This window comes from Sus scrofa, chromosome X, assembly GCF_000003025.6.
Source record: "Sus scrofa isolate TJ Tabasco breed Duroc chromosome X, Sscrofa11.1, whole genome shotgun sequence".
Classification (NCBI taxonomy): Eukaryota; Metazoa; Chordata; class Mammalia; order Artiodactyla; family Suidae; genus Sus; species Sus scrofa.
This window is the reverse complement of record NC_010461.5, coordinates 59101275-59118054: the sequence shown is the minus strand read 5'-3', so window position 1 is coordinate 59118054 and position 16780 is coordinate 59101275. Positions and strand designations below refer to the sequence as shown.

General features: G+C 36.7%; 1 protein-coding gene across 2 annotated transcripts in view; it reads left to right on the top strand.

Moving 5' to 3' along the window:
* The window catches only part of LOC100525798 (nucleosome assembly protein 1-like 2), a 207231-nt gene that overhangs the window by 58753 nt on the left and 131698 nt on the right, over positions 1-16780 (top strand). The window lies entirely within an intron of this gene.

Genomic DNA, 16780 nt, shown 5'->3' with positions numbered 1-16780 from the left:
GAGGCCCTAGAAAAGGCAAAAAGACAAAAAAAAAAAAAAAAAAAAAAAAACCCAAAAAACAAAAAAAAACAAAAAACAAAAAAAAAAAAACGAAGAAAGAGAGCAGACCAAGAAGATGACAGACTAGACTAGTGTCTCAAAATACCATCTTGCCTCAGTCTGAATTCAGGCTCCTTTTATACTGAGAAAAGGGATGGGGAAGGGTCAAGTCACTCACTGTCACTTGCTTGGGGGAAAGGCTCACTACAGTGCTGACCAATGGCTGAGCAGGAAGACTAATGGTTACTCACTAATGGTTGCTCACTTACAACAACAGCCTGCACATACTGAGGAAAAAGACAGCAAGCGTCCAAAGCAAAAGCAGCCCTCATGCAAAAAAAAAGTTAGCCCTCACAAGCTACCCAGGGATGCCCCTGCAGATAAATAGCTCTCTAAGACCACAGTAGAAAATTGTTTTCCCTAAACTCACAGAATAAGAAAAATCCAAGCAAAATGAAAAAGAGGAACCATTCCCAGTTAAAAGAACAGGGATTTTCCCCTGAAAGAGAAAACAATGAAACAGACCTCTGCAGTCTAACAGACACTGAGTTCAAAAAGGAGGTAATGAAAATACTGAAGGAATTAAGAACAGATATCAACAGTAATGCAGATTACTTTAAAAAGGAACTAGAAACTATAAGGAGGAGCCAAGAAAAATTAGAACATTCATTTGCAGAGACTCAAGCTGAATTAAAGGTGTTGAGCAGAATGCATGATGCAGAGGAACAAATAAGTAACTTGGAAGATAGAATAATGGAAATCACCCAATCAGAATAGCAGATAGAAAGTCAAATGAAAAAAATATGAAAACAATATAAGAGATCTGTGGGATAACATAAGATCAGAAGTTTTAAATCTGTATGAAAATATGAATGACTCCAAATAGCCAAAGCATTCTGATAAAGAAAAATGGAGCTGGAGATGTTATGTTCCCTGACCTCAGACTACACTAAAAACTATAGTCATCAAAACAGTATGGTAACGGCATGACTGCTTTTAGACATCTAATTTCCCAAATAATTTAATTTCATTTTTTTTCCTCAGGGTCTTAAGATGGTGTATTATATATATCCACTGTAATATCTTGCCCCTAGTATCTGTGGGTCTTCGCCTCCCTGAAGATTCTAGGAGGAATTACCTCCATTTTTTTTTTCTTTGCTGCATTTCCTGGCCTAAATTCTGGTCTAGTCAAAACAGAGGCTGGTCCTTAAGGTATCAACCATATAGGTTAGAACACTGAAAATACAGTCTTCTCTTTCCAGTTCAAGGGAGGCAATTAACAACTGGGCTTCCACCTGCTACAGAGCAAGACCATACCACACTGGGGAGGGGGTGGGGCAAGGACAAGAAGAAACACCATGAAATTCCTATCTTTTTAAATGTGGCCTTTTCTTGACTGGCCGTTTTTCTTGGCAGCTGCAGATTTTTGAGTTTTTCAGAGTTCCCACAAGGTCACTTTAGCCAGCTTTTTATTACTCTTCTGTATCTCCACTGGGGAGCAGTCTTAGAGCTTCCTTGTCTTCTGTTTTGCTGATATTACAATTCAATATATTTTAAAGTTTCTCTTGAAACTTTCAATTTGAATCATGTATTATTGAGAAATGTATAGTCTCATTTCCAAATGTTGGAGATTTTCCTGTTATCCCTCTGTTACTGATTTTTTGTTTAACTTCATTGTGTTTGGATAACACATTCTATATGATTTCAAGTAGTTTAAATATGTTGAAATTGTTTTTGATCAAAAATATGGTATACCTTGGTGCATATTCCTTGGACATTTGAAAAAATGTGCATTTTCCTATTGGTGGCATGTAGTGTAAATTTTAATTTGACCATGTTGAATGATATTTACTTTATATCATTGCTGACTTTTTTGTCAAATTGTTTCTCTGTTGTCAAGAGAGGGTTGTTGAAATCTCTAACTATAACTGTGCATTTGCAATTCCACCTATAGTTCAATCAGTTTTTGTTTAAAAATTTTTGCAATTTTATTATTTGGTGCATACTTATTTAGAATTGCTCTGTCTTCTCAGGGGTTTGGTTTTTTTAATCATTATATGATGTCTCCTTCTATATCTGATAATTTTTTCCTAAAATCTACTTTACTTTCATATTAACATAGCCGCACCTATTTTCCTTTGCTTGTTATTCACATTATATGTCTTTTTCCAACATTTAACTTTCAACCTGCTTACATCATTGTATTTGAAATGATTTTCTTATAGATAGAATATAGTTGGCTCATATTTTATGATCCTCTCTGCTAATGTCCATCTTTTAATTGATGTATTTACACAAATTCATCCATCAAATATGTAATTTAGAAGTCTGAAGAGGAGGAAATCCTATTGTATTTACTCAAAAATTTTTTTACTGTATTCTTTATTATTTCAAGATCTTGCTTTTTAATTTTCTGTTTACAGAACTTCCTTTAGTAATTCTTTGGAGGTAAGTCTGTTGGCAAAAATTTTACTTACTTTTCCTTCATCTGACAATATCTTGATTTCCCTTTCCTTCCTGAAATATGTTTTTACTGGGTATAGGATTTTGAATTAACTTTTTTTTTGTCCTAGTACTTGAAAAATATTGTCACTTTCATGCATCCTTGTTTTCCGATTAAAAAAAAGTCTGTTGTCATTCAGGGTTTTCTTTTCCCCTCTCAGGTTTTGGTTTTCTCTGGACACTTTCAACATTGTTTCATTTTCTTTGATATTTGAAGTTTAATTATTATGTAATTTACCCCACTTGGGGTTTGCTCACCTTTTTGAATATCAAATTTATGTCTATTGCCAAATTTGAAAAAAATTTCAGCCATTATTTTCTCCAGTTTTTGCCCATTGTGTACTTTTTCACTTTTTTCAGCTCTACTCATTTTCTCCTTTCCTTCCAGGACTCTGATGGCACAAATGCTTTTTTGTTGTTTTTATAGTTTAACAATTTCTACAGCCTATTGTCATAATTTTCAGCCTATTTTATTGTTTGTTTCAGATTTGGTAAGTTTTGTTATTCTATTTTTCTCATCACTAATTCTTTCCTCTGTCCCCTCCATTCTGTTATTGAGCCCATGCAATGAGTTTTTTATTTTGGTTATTGTATTTTATCTGTTTTAAGTTTCACATTTGATTCTGGTTTATATCATTTCTTTCTTTATTGAGACTTCATATTTCTTTGCTGAGACTTCCTATTTTGTTCATTTGTTTAAAGAGGTTCATTATTGCTCATTTAAGCATTTTTATTATGGCTTTAAAATCTATGTCATATAATTTTAACAGTTCTGGAACCTCATCTTTGACATTTAATGATTGTATTTTTATTCAGTTTGAGGTATTCCTGGTTATTTATGGCATAATGAGTTTTTTCTTTTAAACATATATATATTTGTCTTTTTAGGGCCACACATGGCATATGGATGTTCCCAGTCTAGGGGTCTAATCAGAGCTAAAACAGCTGCCAGTCTTCACCACAGCCACAGCAATACCAGATCTGAGCAACGTCTGTGACCTATACCACAGCTCACAGCAATGTTGGATCCTTAACCCACAGAGCAAGGCCAGGGATTGAACCTGCATCCTCATGGATCCTAGTCAGATTGGTTTCTGCTGAGCCATGGTGAGAACTCCCTAAATTATTCTATATTTAATCATAGCAACATCTACTTGCAGAACAAATATATGCAAAAATATGTATTTTAAGAGGTTTATACACTTATTTAATAAATATTGACTAGGTACAGACTATATGACCAGCCTTAGGCTGGAAGATAAAGGTAAATGAACAAGAAACACACTTTCTTTGTCAAAGTGATTGAAAATCTTAGATAAGTGTTACTAAAATAAACATAAATATTATTACCATGGTTTTCAAAACTCCAGCTTACACAACAGTGAAGCATTAGCTGAAGAGGTGATTTTCACAATAGATTTATACACATCATAGAACTGAAACAATGTTATCAGGAGAGAAAACACAGCAACGGAAATTGAAGACATGGCAGTTGGAATATTTTCACCAAAAGTTATGAAAAAAATCATATAAGCTTGTAGCTGGCAATTGCTATATCCGGAGTCATTGCAAAGTGTCTGGGTAAACAGATTTTTGTGTTCCCTTCCCAGTACATTCTTATATTTCCTGATTTAATCCTCACACCTAAGAGGTAGGTAGGACAAATATAATACCGATTTTAGAGTTTATGAAATTAAGGTACTCAGGCATTAATTCACTTCACTTTATACATCAATGGCAGGAGAATTGAAATACATATCTTTAATCCATTGCTATGAACTTTGGGCCAACATAGAAACACATATGATTAGGTGAACTGTACAGATTCTGGTTAAAGAATATAGCACAGCGTTCTTATATTCTATGACCCTGATTCATATGTCTCTAACAAACCTTTAGAAAATGCATCTGGGAAAATTTAGATTGTGTGTTTATTCACAATAAATGATCCCTTCCAATTCTTTGTTTGGTTTTATTATAGATTCTAATTACCGCCATTAGAGGAAAGCTTTTATTCTGGAAATAGTTTTGTAAAGTTTATTGAAGTACTAATGATAGAACATCTGTGATCTTTTTGGGATTATTTATTATTCCCAGTGTTCTGCGTGATTCTCTCATTGTGAATGCTTATCTGGGTATCCACGCCATTAGAGAAGTTTAAAGACTTTGTCCACTGGTGCAATTACAAAGAATGGCCAAATATGTATGACCAGATTATTTTGCTTCTTCAGAAGCCTGCTGCCAGCATAGCAGCCACTCATTCATTATGAAATTCTTAAGAGAAAACTGCCATATGCCAGGCACAATGGCAGAATTTGTGAGAAACATCTGAGTTAATTCAACATTGAATATGGATGAATTCATCAATGGGTAAGGAGGCCTTGATATAAACCAAGCACTCTAAATGGGTACTGTGAGGGTCTGTCATATGTAAAGTTGGGGTCAGAATTGGCGGGAGGCTAAGGTCAAATCCCAGCACCTTGAACTTGGCTCTGAGGATCCAGTTATGAAATAATCAGTCTATTGCTCCCAAAGAACCACAACCTGCTTCACTGGGCCCAGACCCTGCTTCTCAGATGAGCTTTTCAGTGGTACAAAAGCCCTTCCTGGCCACAATAAATTTAGTATTGGAGTTCCCGTCATGGCGCAGTGGTTAATGAATCCAACTAGGAACCATGAGGTTGCGGGTTCGACCCCTGGCCTTGCTTAGTGGGTTAAGGATCTGGCATTGCCGTGAGCTGTGGTGTAGGTCGCAGATGTGGCTTGGATCCCGCGTTGCTGTGGTTCTGGCGTAGGCTGGCAGCTTCAGCTCCGATTCGACCCCTAGCCTGGGAGCCTCCATATGCCACGGGAGTGGCCCAAGAAATGGCAAAAAGACAAAAAAAAAAAAAAAAAGAGTCTTAGAAGACAACATAGGAGAAAACCTAGATAACCATGGGTCAATGACTTTTTGGACAGAACATCAAAGGCATGATCCAGGAAAGAAAAATTATTAAACTGGACTTCATTATAATTAAAAACTTATTCCATAAATGACAATGTCCAGAGAATGAAAAGGCAAGCCATAGACTGAGAGAAAATATTTGCAAAAGATACATCTGGTAAAGGACTGTTATTCAAAATATACAAAGAGGAGTTCCTTTCGTGGCTCAGTGGTTAATGAACCCGACTAGACTCGATGAGGTTGTGGGTTTGATCCCTGGCCTTGCTCAGTAGGTTAAGGATCTGGCATTGCAGGTCACAGATGTGGCTTGGATCCTGCATTGCTATGGCTGTTGTGTAGGGTGGTGGCTACAACTCCAATTTGACCCCTAGCCTGGTAACCTCCATATGCTGCCAGTGTGGCCCTACAAAAGAAAAATAAATAAATAAATAAAATAAAATATACAAAACTCCTTAAAACTCAACAATAACAAAAGCCTTGATTTAAAAATGGGCTTATGACCCAAATAGACACCCCACCAAAGAAGATATAGAAATGGTAGGCAATCATATGAAAATATGCTCCATGTCTTATGGATTCCCTGCATATCAGGGAAATGCAAATTAAACAACGGTGAGATACTACACACATCTATGAGCATGGCCAACATTCAAAACACTGACAACACAAAGTGCTGACAAGAATGTAGAGCAACATGGAGTTCCTGCTGTGTCTCAGCAGGTTAAGAACTTGACATAGTACCCATGAAGATGTGGGATTGATCTCTGGCCTCACTCAGCGAATTAAGGATTTGATATTGCCATAAGCTGTGACGTTGGTCACAAATATGGCTTGGATCCCGTGTTGCTGTGACTGTGGCATAGGCTGGCAGCTGCAGCTCTGATTTGACCCCTAGCCCTGGAACTTCCATACGCTGCAGGTGTGGCCATAAAAAGAAAAAAAAATGTGGAGCAACAGGAACTCTCATTCATTGCTGGTGGAAATACAAAATGGTACAGCCACATTGAAAGACAGTTTGGCAGTTTCTTACAAAACTATACCTACACTTGCCAGAAGATCCTGCAAATTTATGTCCATACAAAACCCTTTACATGCATGTTTATAAGAGCTTTATTCATAATTGCCCAAACTGGGAAGCAACTAAGATGTATTTCAGTAGGCAGAATGTATACAGCTCTGTTACAATCAGAAAGCAGAATATCCAGACAGTGCTAAAACAGAATAAGCTATCAAGCAATGAAAAGACATGGAGGAAACAATGCATATTACTAAGCAAAAGAAGGATATATAAGGCCTAATACTGTGTGATTCCATATTTATGACATTCAGGAAAAAACAAAACCATGGGGATAATAAAAATATCATGGTCTTCTGGTCTTCTAGTCTTCAGAACTGTGACATAAAATAAATTTCTGTCATTTATAAGCCACTCAGTCTGTGGTATTTTTTTCAACAATAGGACAAACCAACTAAGACATTTTAGAAATCTGCCTCTACCTCTATCTTGTAAAGAAGCACATGGTTGCATTTAGGTTCTACCCAGTCAATTCAGGGTAAGATCTTCCGAAGTTCATTCATCTAATTTCATTTTTGTCACATAAGAAAATATCTACTCTTTTGTTATATAAGGTATTATTATTCAGAAGTTTTCAATGTTAAGAAGTGGATATATATTTTGAGGGGCCATCATTCAACCCATTCTGGGCTCTATTTTACCTCTACTTTTCTTTCTTCAGGCTAGCCAATGAAAAGAACAGGCTATACTCAACAAAGAGTAGAAAGAATTTTTTCCCTTTTCTCCAGAAAGCATTTGACTTGCTGCTTCCCTCAACCATAGGGTAAAATCAGAAATGTGTGCACTAGTGCAAATAAAAACTTATAAAGTCCAAGTAATTCGTGTTTATTATTTTGTGGTATCCTTTTTGGGGATTCATTTCTGCTTTAGAGAGGAATTTTCAAATGATCCATTTTTAGCTGGCCTTTGTATATATAACATGTCATCTGCAAATAGTGACAATTTTACATCTTCCAACTTTGATGCCTTCTGATTCCTTTTCTTCTCTGATTACTGTGGCTAGGACTTCCAATACTACGTTAAATAGAAATGATGATAGTGGGGATTTTTTTCTTGTTCCTAATCATAGAGGAATAATTTTAAGCTTTTCAGAGTTGAGTATGATGTTTGCTGTGGGTTTGTCATATATGGCCTTCATTAAGTTGAGATATATTCCTTCGATACCCACTTTGTTGAGAGTTTTTATTATAAATGGATGTTGAATTTTGTCAAATGTTTTTCCTGGATCTATTGAGATGATGTGATTTTTATCCTTCATTTGTTAATGTGGTGTATCACATTATTCATTTATGAATATTGAATCATTCTTGCATCCCTGGAATAAATTCAAACCTGATCATGGTGTATGATCCTTTTAATGTACTTTTTATTTTGTTTACTGATATTTTGATGATTTTTTCCATCTATATTGGCCTGTAATTTTTTTCTCTCTTTTTTTTTTTCTTTTTAGGGCTGCACCTGTGGCATACGGAAGTTCCCAGGCTAGGTGTTGAATTGGAACTGTAGCTGCCAGATTACGCCACAGTCATGTTTGCTAGGGGTTTGTCATATATGGATCAATGTGGGATCCGAGACACATCTGCTCAGATCTGACCTACATCACAGTTTGTGGCAATGCCAGATTCTTAACCCACTGGGAAAGGCCAGGGATTGAACCAGCATCCTTATGGATACTATGTTGGGTTCTTAACCCACTGAGCCACAACAGGAACTACCTTTTCTCTCTGCTTTTTTTTTTTTTTTTTTTTTAAGTGTCTGTCTGGTTTTGGTATCAGGGTAAAACAGGCCTAATAGAATGAGTTTGGGAATATTCCCTCATCCTCAGTTTGGGGAAATAGTTTGAGAAGGATTGGTATTTACTCTTCTTTATGTATCTGGTAGATTTCCCTGTGAAGCTGTCTGTACTGGACTTTTGTTTTTTAGGAGCCTATTTATTACTTATTCAATTTCCATATTAGTATCTGTCTCTTCAGAATATTTGTTTCTTCCTGATTCAGTCTTGGAAGAGTGTATGTTTCTAGGAATTTTTCCATTTTTTTCTAGGTCCAAAGTTTTGGAGTATAACTGTTATTAGTACTCTGAGAGTTTATATTTCTGTAATTTCTCTTTCACTTCTAATTTTGTTTACCTATGTCCTTTCACTTTTTTCTTAGTAAGCCTAGCTAGAGGTTTATCCATTATCTTTGCAAAAAACCAGCTCTTGGTTTCTTTGATCTTTATTATTTTTTCTCTCTATTCTATTTATTTTTTTCTGATCATTATTATTTCCTTCTTTTTGCTGATTTTGGATTTTGTTTGTTCTTTTTCTAAATTCTTTAGATGGTAGGTTAGGTGTTTATTTGAGATATTTCTTGTTTCTTGACTTAGGCCTTTATCACTATAAACTTCCCTTTTAGTACTTCATTTGTTACATCCAAATTTTGGAAAGTTGTGTTTTTATTTCCATTTTTCTCAAGGTATTTTCTGATTTCCTCTTTGACTTCTCCATTGACCCATTGGTTTTTTAGTATCATGTTGTTTCATCTAAACAATGCTTGCATTTTTCCTTATTTCTTCCTGTATTTTTTTCTATTTTCATACCATTATGGTTGGAAGAGATGCTTGATATATTTTCTATCCTCTTGAATTTGTTGAGACTTATTTTGTGGCCTAGTATATAATCTGTTCTGGAGAACACTTCATGTGCACTTGAAATGATTGTGTACTCTGCTGGGTTTGGATGAAATGTTCTGTAAGTTTCTTTTAAGTGTAAGTAGTCTAATGTGTTATTTAAGGCCAATTTTTCCTTATTAACTTTTTGTCTAGATGATCTGTCCATTGATGTAAATGGGGTGTTAAATTCCCCTGATAGTGTTGTATTATTGTCAATCTCTCCATTTATATCTTTTAATATTTGTTTTAATTTAGGTGCTCCTTTATTAGGTGCATATAAGTTTATGATTATTATATCCTTTTGTTGATGGTTTTTTATTTTGTTGATCCTTTTATCATTATATAATGCCCTTCTTTGTCATTATTACAGAATTTATTTTATAGTCTACTTTCTGCAACATTAGTTTTGCTAACATAGCTTTCTTTTCATTTCCATTTATAAGGAATATCTTTTTCTATCTCCTCACTTTTAGTCACCCTATATTTTTGATTGGAGCATTTAGTCTGTTGACATTTAAAGTGATTATTGGTATGTATGTACTTATTGCAATTTCGTTACTTGTTTTTTATTTGTTTTGCAGTTCCTGTCATTTTTCATTTCCTTTCTTTCCTTGTGGCTTGATGATTGTCTTTAGTGTTGTGTTTGGGTTCATTTTTCACTAATTTTGGTGTATCTAATGTAATTTTTTAATCTTTAGAGCCACACCTATGGCATATGGAAGTTCTCAGGCTAGGGGATGAATCAGAGCTGCAGCTTCCAGCCTATGCGATAGCCATGGCAACACCAGATTCAAGCTGTATCTGCAAACTATGTGGCAGCTTGCAGGAACACAGGATCCTTAACCCACTGGAACAAGGCCAGGGATCAAACCCACATCCTCATGGACACTATGTTGGGTTCTTAACCCTCTGGGCCCAATAGGAACTCCTCTAATGTATGTTTTTGATTTATGATTATCATGGAATTCATATGGTTATTGTATATTTACTTGTTTTCAATGGATAGCCATTTCAGTTCAAATGCATTCTAAAAGATCTGCATCTTTTACTCCCTTCCCCAATGTTTTGTGTTTTTGATGTCATATTTTACATATTCATTGTTTATTGTAGTTATGTTTGAATTTGCAATTTTTGTCTTTTAACCTTTGTGGTAGCTTTTTAAGTGGTTGATCCACAGTACTTACTACATGTTTTCCTTTACCTGTAAAATTTTTCTTTTCCTTTAATTTCCTATTTCTTATTGTAGCCTTCTCTTTTCCACTTAAAAGAAGATACTTTAATACTTCTTATAAGATTAGTTTAATATTAATTGCTGCATCCAGTGCTGCCGAGCAATGGGAGATCCTGAAGAGGGACAGCACAGCATAACAAAGCACAGAAGACTCTTACATTTAGAAAAGTGGGGGACAAGGAGGCACTCTGTTCTGCAAAACAAAGGCACTTAGGTTTTAGCCCTTGAGCCTTTTATTAGGGAAGGTGATGTAGGTTAATGTGCAAAATCAGGTGCAGTTAATGATAAAGCTATTTTGGCACATGCGCCAAATTTGTTTACTGCATCATTCAGCAGTTTCAATGGTCTCCAACATCTCCCCCTTTTTTATTTATTTGTTACATAAGAGCAGTTCTAGTAAATTTTGATTGCAGAGCATTCACCTGGTTTCTATGGATCAATCCAATTCTTCAGACCATGCCCACATCAGGTCTCCAAGTTGAACAGTCACATTCAGGGGATGGAGGTCTGTCTCCATCCTCCTGGGAATCTATTTTTCCAGCCCTCTTTTTAAAATATGGTATGGGGCGATGATCCTCTCTTTTGTAGCTACCTCATGCTGGGTAGGGGTGACAAGTACTGGGTGGCTGTATATGGTAGGTTCCTACTATAGAGATTGGGAAGAAAATAAAAATCCTACTATAGAGATTGGGAAGAGCAAAACCCTACTATAGAGATTGGGAAGAAAAGAAAAATAAGATTAAACAGAGGTTTGGAATTTAGGTTGAAACCAGTACTGTTGAAGGAGGAGTGTAGTTTTACCTAAGTAGGTTTTAATGTTAGATGTGGTATTAAGACATAAATAACAGGAGCTATTGGTCCTTATACATGTTGTCTCCTTTTTGTTGTTAGAAGGAGACCTTGAAAAGGTAAGATTGCAACTGCCAGGTGATGCTACTTTGAGAACAGCTGGCGGCATCAAGTCTGACAGGGCACATAAACCTTCCCTAAGTTCTTAGCAATACAAAGACTTGTCTAAAATTACTCCCATAATATTTTCTAGTATTACCTTGGATGTCTGACCCACAGCTACTCTATTCTGCCTCTTGTTTTTTTTTTTTTAATGGCCAATGCAGATGCCACTGTTAATGATTTGTTTTTCTAGATATGAGAAAATGCAAGCATTTGGGTCTAAAAAATCCTTACCTGAGACCAAAATATCTGAGGGCCTGTTCTGTCAGTTTTTCCATCTCCATATTGAGCTCTGCTCAGGGGGTGCCGTGGGCTGGCAGCTGCAGTGGCCCGTGTTTTACTCCATGTAAAGGCTAATGCCAAGTGCCAAACTTCAGTTCACAGTGTTTCCCCATTGTCATAAATTCAATCATAGTTTCAAGAGGCATTTCTTGATCATTTCATCCCATGGTGCTAGGAATGAATATTCCTAGATCTGGCAAAGATTTCGCTGAGAGGCAACTCAATGTGCTATTGCTGAACTAGGCCTTATTAACAGCAGCCAAAAGTCTCTGGACCAACTATCTTTCTCATCTATTATGGTCCAGGAAAATATTCCCTCTTGTTGCATTTTCCCATATTTAGAGATCACTGACCTCATATGGAACTGTATATCATTTTATCAGAGACTCAGTTACAAATTTGGCAACGCAAGAAATAGCAATTTTGTGAAAACAGTTAATAAAATATAGATAACAGTATTAATAAAGTCAAACAAAAATTTAAGTGAAGAGCTTTCACCCCATTCAGCTGGCTTAGTCGTTTCTTATCTTCAAAGGAAATTATATACTGGCTTTGTTCATTCAGCCCAATTTCCTAGTGTTGTTAGGATGGTTATCCCTAGTTTAATTGTTCCCAAAATAAAGGAGTCTTTTAAATTAATATAGTCTGGCAAAGTTATAGCTATTGGCTAAAGTCTCACTTGTTGCTAATTGAGCTTGAGTAACATTAGAAAAAAACATTTATGGCCTGGGTCAGAACAGGTTATTAACTGGCCAGGTGTGGGGGATCCCACCTAGTAACATCAATAATAAGAGCCTTGGAGGGCAGAAACCCACCAGGGTAAATCAGAAGTAAAACAAATAACCATACAAATCAGGTGTGACAATCTTGGGATAGTTGATCTACTTCTGATTTTTTCTTCTTTTTGTCCAGGCATTGGTGTTTTATTAGGGAAAGTGACATAAGTTAATGAGCAAAATCAGGTGCAGTTAATGATAAAGCTGTCTCAGTGGGTGTGCTTTTGCACGTGCACCAAATTTGTTTACTGCATAGTTCAGCAATTTCAGTGGTCTCCAACAATTAATGAATGCATTTAGTTTTTGCCTATCTGAGAAGCTCTTTATTTCTCCTTCAATTCTGAATGGTAACTCTGCTGGCTAGAGTATCCTAGTTTACAGGCTTCTCCCTTTCAGCACTTTAAATATATCATGGTACTCCCTTCCTGCCTGCAAACTTCCTGCAGGAAAATCAGCTGGTAGCCTTGTGAAGGTTCCTTTGTATGTGACTACTTTTTTTCTTTTGATGCTTTAAAAATTCTGTCTTTAACTTTTGCCACTTTAATTGTGATATATCTTGTGGGTCTCTTTGTGTTCATCTTATTTGGATCTTTCTTTTTTTCCTGTACCTAGATTTCTGTTTCCTTCTTTAGGTTCAAGAAGTTTTCAGCCATAATTTCATCAACTACAATTTCTGCCTCTTTCTCTTTTCTGGTACCCTTATCATGTGAATGCTAGTATGCTTGATGCTGTCCCAGATATCCCTTAAACTATCCTTATTTTTTATATTTGTTTTTCTTTTTTGCTGATCTGACTGGGTGATTTCCACTTTTCTATCTTTTGGATCACTTATGTTTGCCTGTATCACCTAATCTGCTGTTAATTCCTTCTTGTGTATTTTTCTTTTCAGTTATTGCATTCTTCAGCTTTCATTTTTTTTTTATATTTTATAGTTCTTTGTTAATGTTCTCTCTGTGTTCACCTATTCTTTTCCTAAGTTCAGTTAGCATTTTTATTATTATAACTTTGAAGTCTTTTTCAGGTAAATTATTTTTCTCTGTTAAATTAGGGTTTTCCCTGAGCTTTTGTCTTGTTCTTTCATTTGAAACCTGTTCCCCTATTTTCTCATTTTATTTAACATTCTCTATGTCTCTATGAAATTACGTGCAATAGTTACCTATTCTGGTCTTGAAGTTGTGTCTTTGTGCAGGGTCTTCCTATGCAGGTTTTTTTTTTTTTTTTTTTTTTTTTTTTTTTTTTTGTGCCTAGTGGCTTAATGGGAGAGATGAATTTGAAGTAAGCCTGGGCTACATCTCTCTGTACACTGGCCTTTGTGGGAGATAGGGCTGGAATCAGAGGGGCTAAAGACAGAGCCAGGTGTGAGTTGGGGATTCTCCTAGGCTCAACAGTGGTCATTACCCTATTGGAGCTGTGACTGGGGCCTGAGTGGCTGGAGGAAGAGCCTTGGTGTGATGAAAGTCTCCACCTTGGTTGAGGGTACAGCTGGGGCCTGGGGGCTTGGAGCCGCACTTCTGAGCTTGTTCCACTTATTTTCTTGGTATGCGTGTCTTTATTAGAGGCAGTGTTGTGGCCATAGGGGTTGGAGCCACACTACTGAGATGACTCTGCTCCTTCCCCAGTGAGTACATGAGGCCTCCATCTTTGGAGGGAGCAGTGCCAAAGCAGGAGGGGCTGAAGGAGTAGACTAGTGTAAGCTATGGGTCATGCTGAGACAGTCCTGGCAGGCTGGCCAGGGCACCAGGCAGTTTTTCAGTCTACTGCCTCCATGCTGGGACTGGGGGTAAGCAGGTCTTTTGTGTGTACTTTTTAAGAGTGGAGTTTGGGGAGTTCTCATTGTGGCTCAGCAGGTTAAAGACACAATGTTTTCTCTGTTATGCTGTGAGTTCAATCCTTGGCTTGGCTCAGTGGGTTAAGGATCCAGCATTGTTGTAAGCTGAAGCATAGGTTATAGATGCAGCTCAGATCTGGTTTTTCCATGGCTGTGGCTAGGTTGCAGCTACAACTCCAATTTGACCCCTGGGAAACTTCCATATGCTTCAGGCATGGCCATAAAAAGGAAAAAAGAGTGGTGTTTCAGTTTCTTATATCCCTTGGTTATACCTTCCTGATTTTTAAAACCAAATAAGGGAGCTTGATTTCCCAGTGTTAGACCCTAGGGCTGGGGTGCCTAATATGTAGCTCTTACCACCTTCTCTCAAGAGAGGATTCCTGAGCCTCTGATGTAATCCTTTTCTTCTGGGTCATCAGCTAGGGATGTGGGTCCTGACTAGATCACTTCTCCCTTCCTACTAGGTTGACTATGGATCTTTGTTTACAGCCTTGGTTGTAGAAGAGCTGCTTTGCTAGTCTTCATGCTATTCTTAGAGTTTTTATTTGTGATTTTGATGTGTTTGTGGGAGGGAAGTAAGCTCAGGGTCTTTCTACTCTGCCATCTTGACCATGCCTTTGACCAGTGTTTCTTTTTCTGTAAGATGTGAATAGCTACTTTTACTACCAATTCGCAATATTGGTCCTTGCTTTGCATTGGTACTACAAGATTCAATGCCAACATACCTTGGTCTCTCCCTATCTTCTGAATCCGTCATTTTATGAGATACTCACTGATGATCAATTATTGGTGTCCCTCCTTAATAGCACACTAAGACATGAATACAAAAGAAAGTGATCCTCACCTGGGGGCTGAATCTAAATTATCTAAGGTGACTATCTCCATATACTAACTCCTCTAGTGAGTTCCTCCCTTATGCATTGTTGTTAGAGTTGCAACCACTCTGCTGTGTTTATTTGTAGCTTTCTTAAGGCATAGCTGGCATATAAGACTGCATGTTTTTGAAACATAAAAGTTGATTTTTTGACATATGTATACACCCATGAAACCATCACCAGAATTAAGATAATAAACATGTCTACCACCTCACAACATGTTCTTCATACTCTGTTATAATATATCGCTCCTTCCAACAACCCAACTCCCTTGCTGGCTCTTCCTGCTCTTCTTGACTTAGTTTGGTAATGTTAAAATGTTCCAACGCAGAAAAATTCTCTGGATCTGAGTCAAGAGTAGAAAACTTCCCTTGGGCCTTGCTTTCTTCCTCCTTTAAAAAGAAGTCAAGCCCTCCCAAAGTCTTTTCTTTCCAGCTGAACATGAACAACTCTAAGACTAGACCAAGGGCCTTAAGTGAGGAAATAGGAGATTGAAACATTTCTGTAAATTGCAAGCAGGATTTCACAGATGAAGTAAAATAAACTAAAGAAAGATTTGTTTCGTAAGAAAACTTCTATTATATATAAAACACCATAAATCTGAAAAGTAATGAAAAGTAGAAAATCTCACTATCTTAGCTGAACACTGTGTTATTTGGCTTGTCTTTATTCATGACTCTTCCCCCCACGAGAAAAAAATTCTTTATTGAAACCTACTTTGAATGCAAACTTACTTGAGTTTTTGCGTTTAACCTTCTTTTCTCTACCTACTTCCAACACACACCACCATAAAATAACCATAAAAGCATGGGGTGTATATTTTTCTCAGGTCTCAGAGAAAGAATCAACATGTTTTCTTAGAGGAAGTGGCTGCAATATACTATTAAGAACAAAAGCTCTCTATTGTTGTTCTGCTAGCAGGTTCCAGAGAATTAGAATCTATAAATAGAGAAATGTTTATTCTCTGTGGAACAAAAAGTTCACAGCAGGAGAAAATAACCCACAAGGAAATACAACTACTATAGCCAAAGGCATACCTTTGTTGGGGTGTGTGTGTTTGGGTTGAGGAAGAGAACTTCTGCGTGTACTTTTGGAACTTTGGAAGTTAGCTCCCTCATCCTTACAATTCCCACCTTCTCTTTACTAGATTGGAAAGACATTTTAATGTTTTTCTATATCCAGCACTCCAGATGGCTTGTCAGCCAGTTAAGATGCTATGTAATCCACCCCATATTTATTGGGGGCAGTGAGGTAGAATAGACACCCTTTCTGAGATTTTCATAAGGAGAGGGAGGATAAATTTTTTACTCCTAACCCTAAGATGATTGATAGACAGTTATGATCAAGATTCTATTTTCTTAAGAATTTCAAAGATGTGTTTTGAAAAGGAAAGGAAAATTGTGCTCTGATTGTTATCCTACTTTAATCAAATATTCTTTTAAACCCTCTCAATTTAAAATGGTTCAGAGTTCAGCCTGTGGCTGCTTTATTTTTTATTTATTTATTTTTTTGGCCATGCCTCTGGCATGCAGAAGTTCTTGGGTCAGGGATCAAACCCATGTCACAGCAATGACCCAAGCCACAGCAGTGACAATGCCAGATCCTTAACCCACTGAGCCACCAAG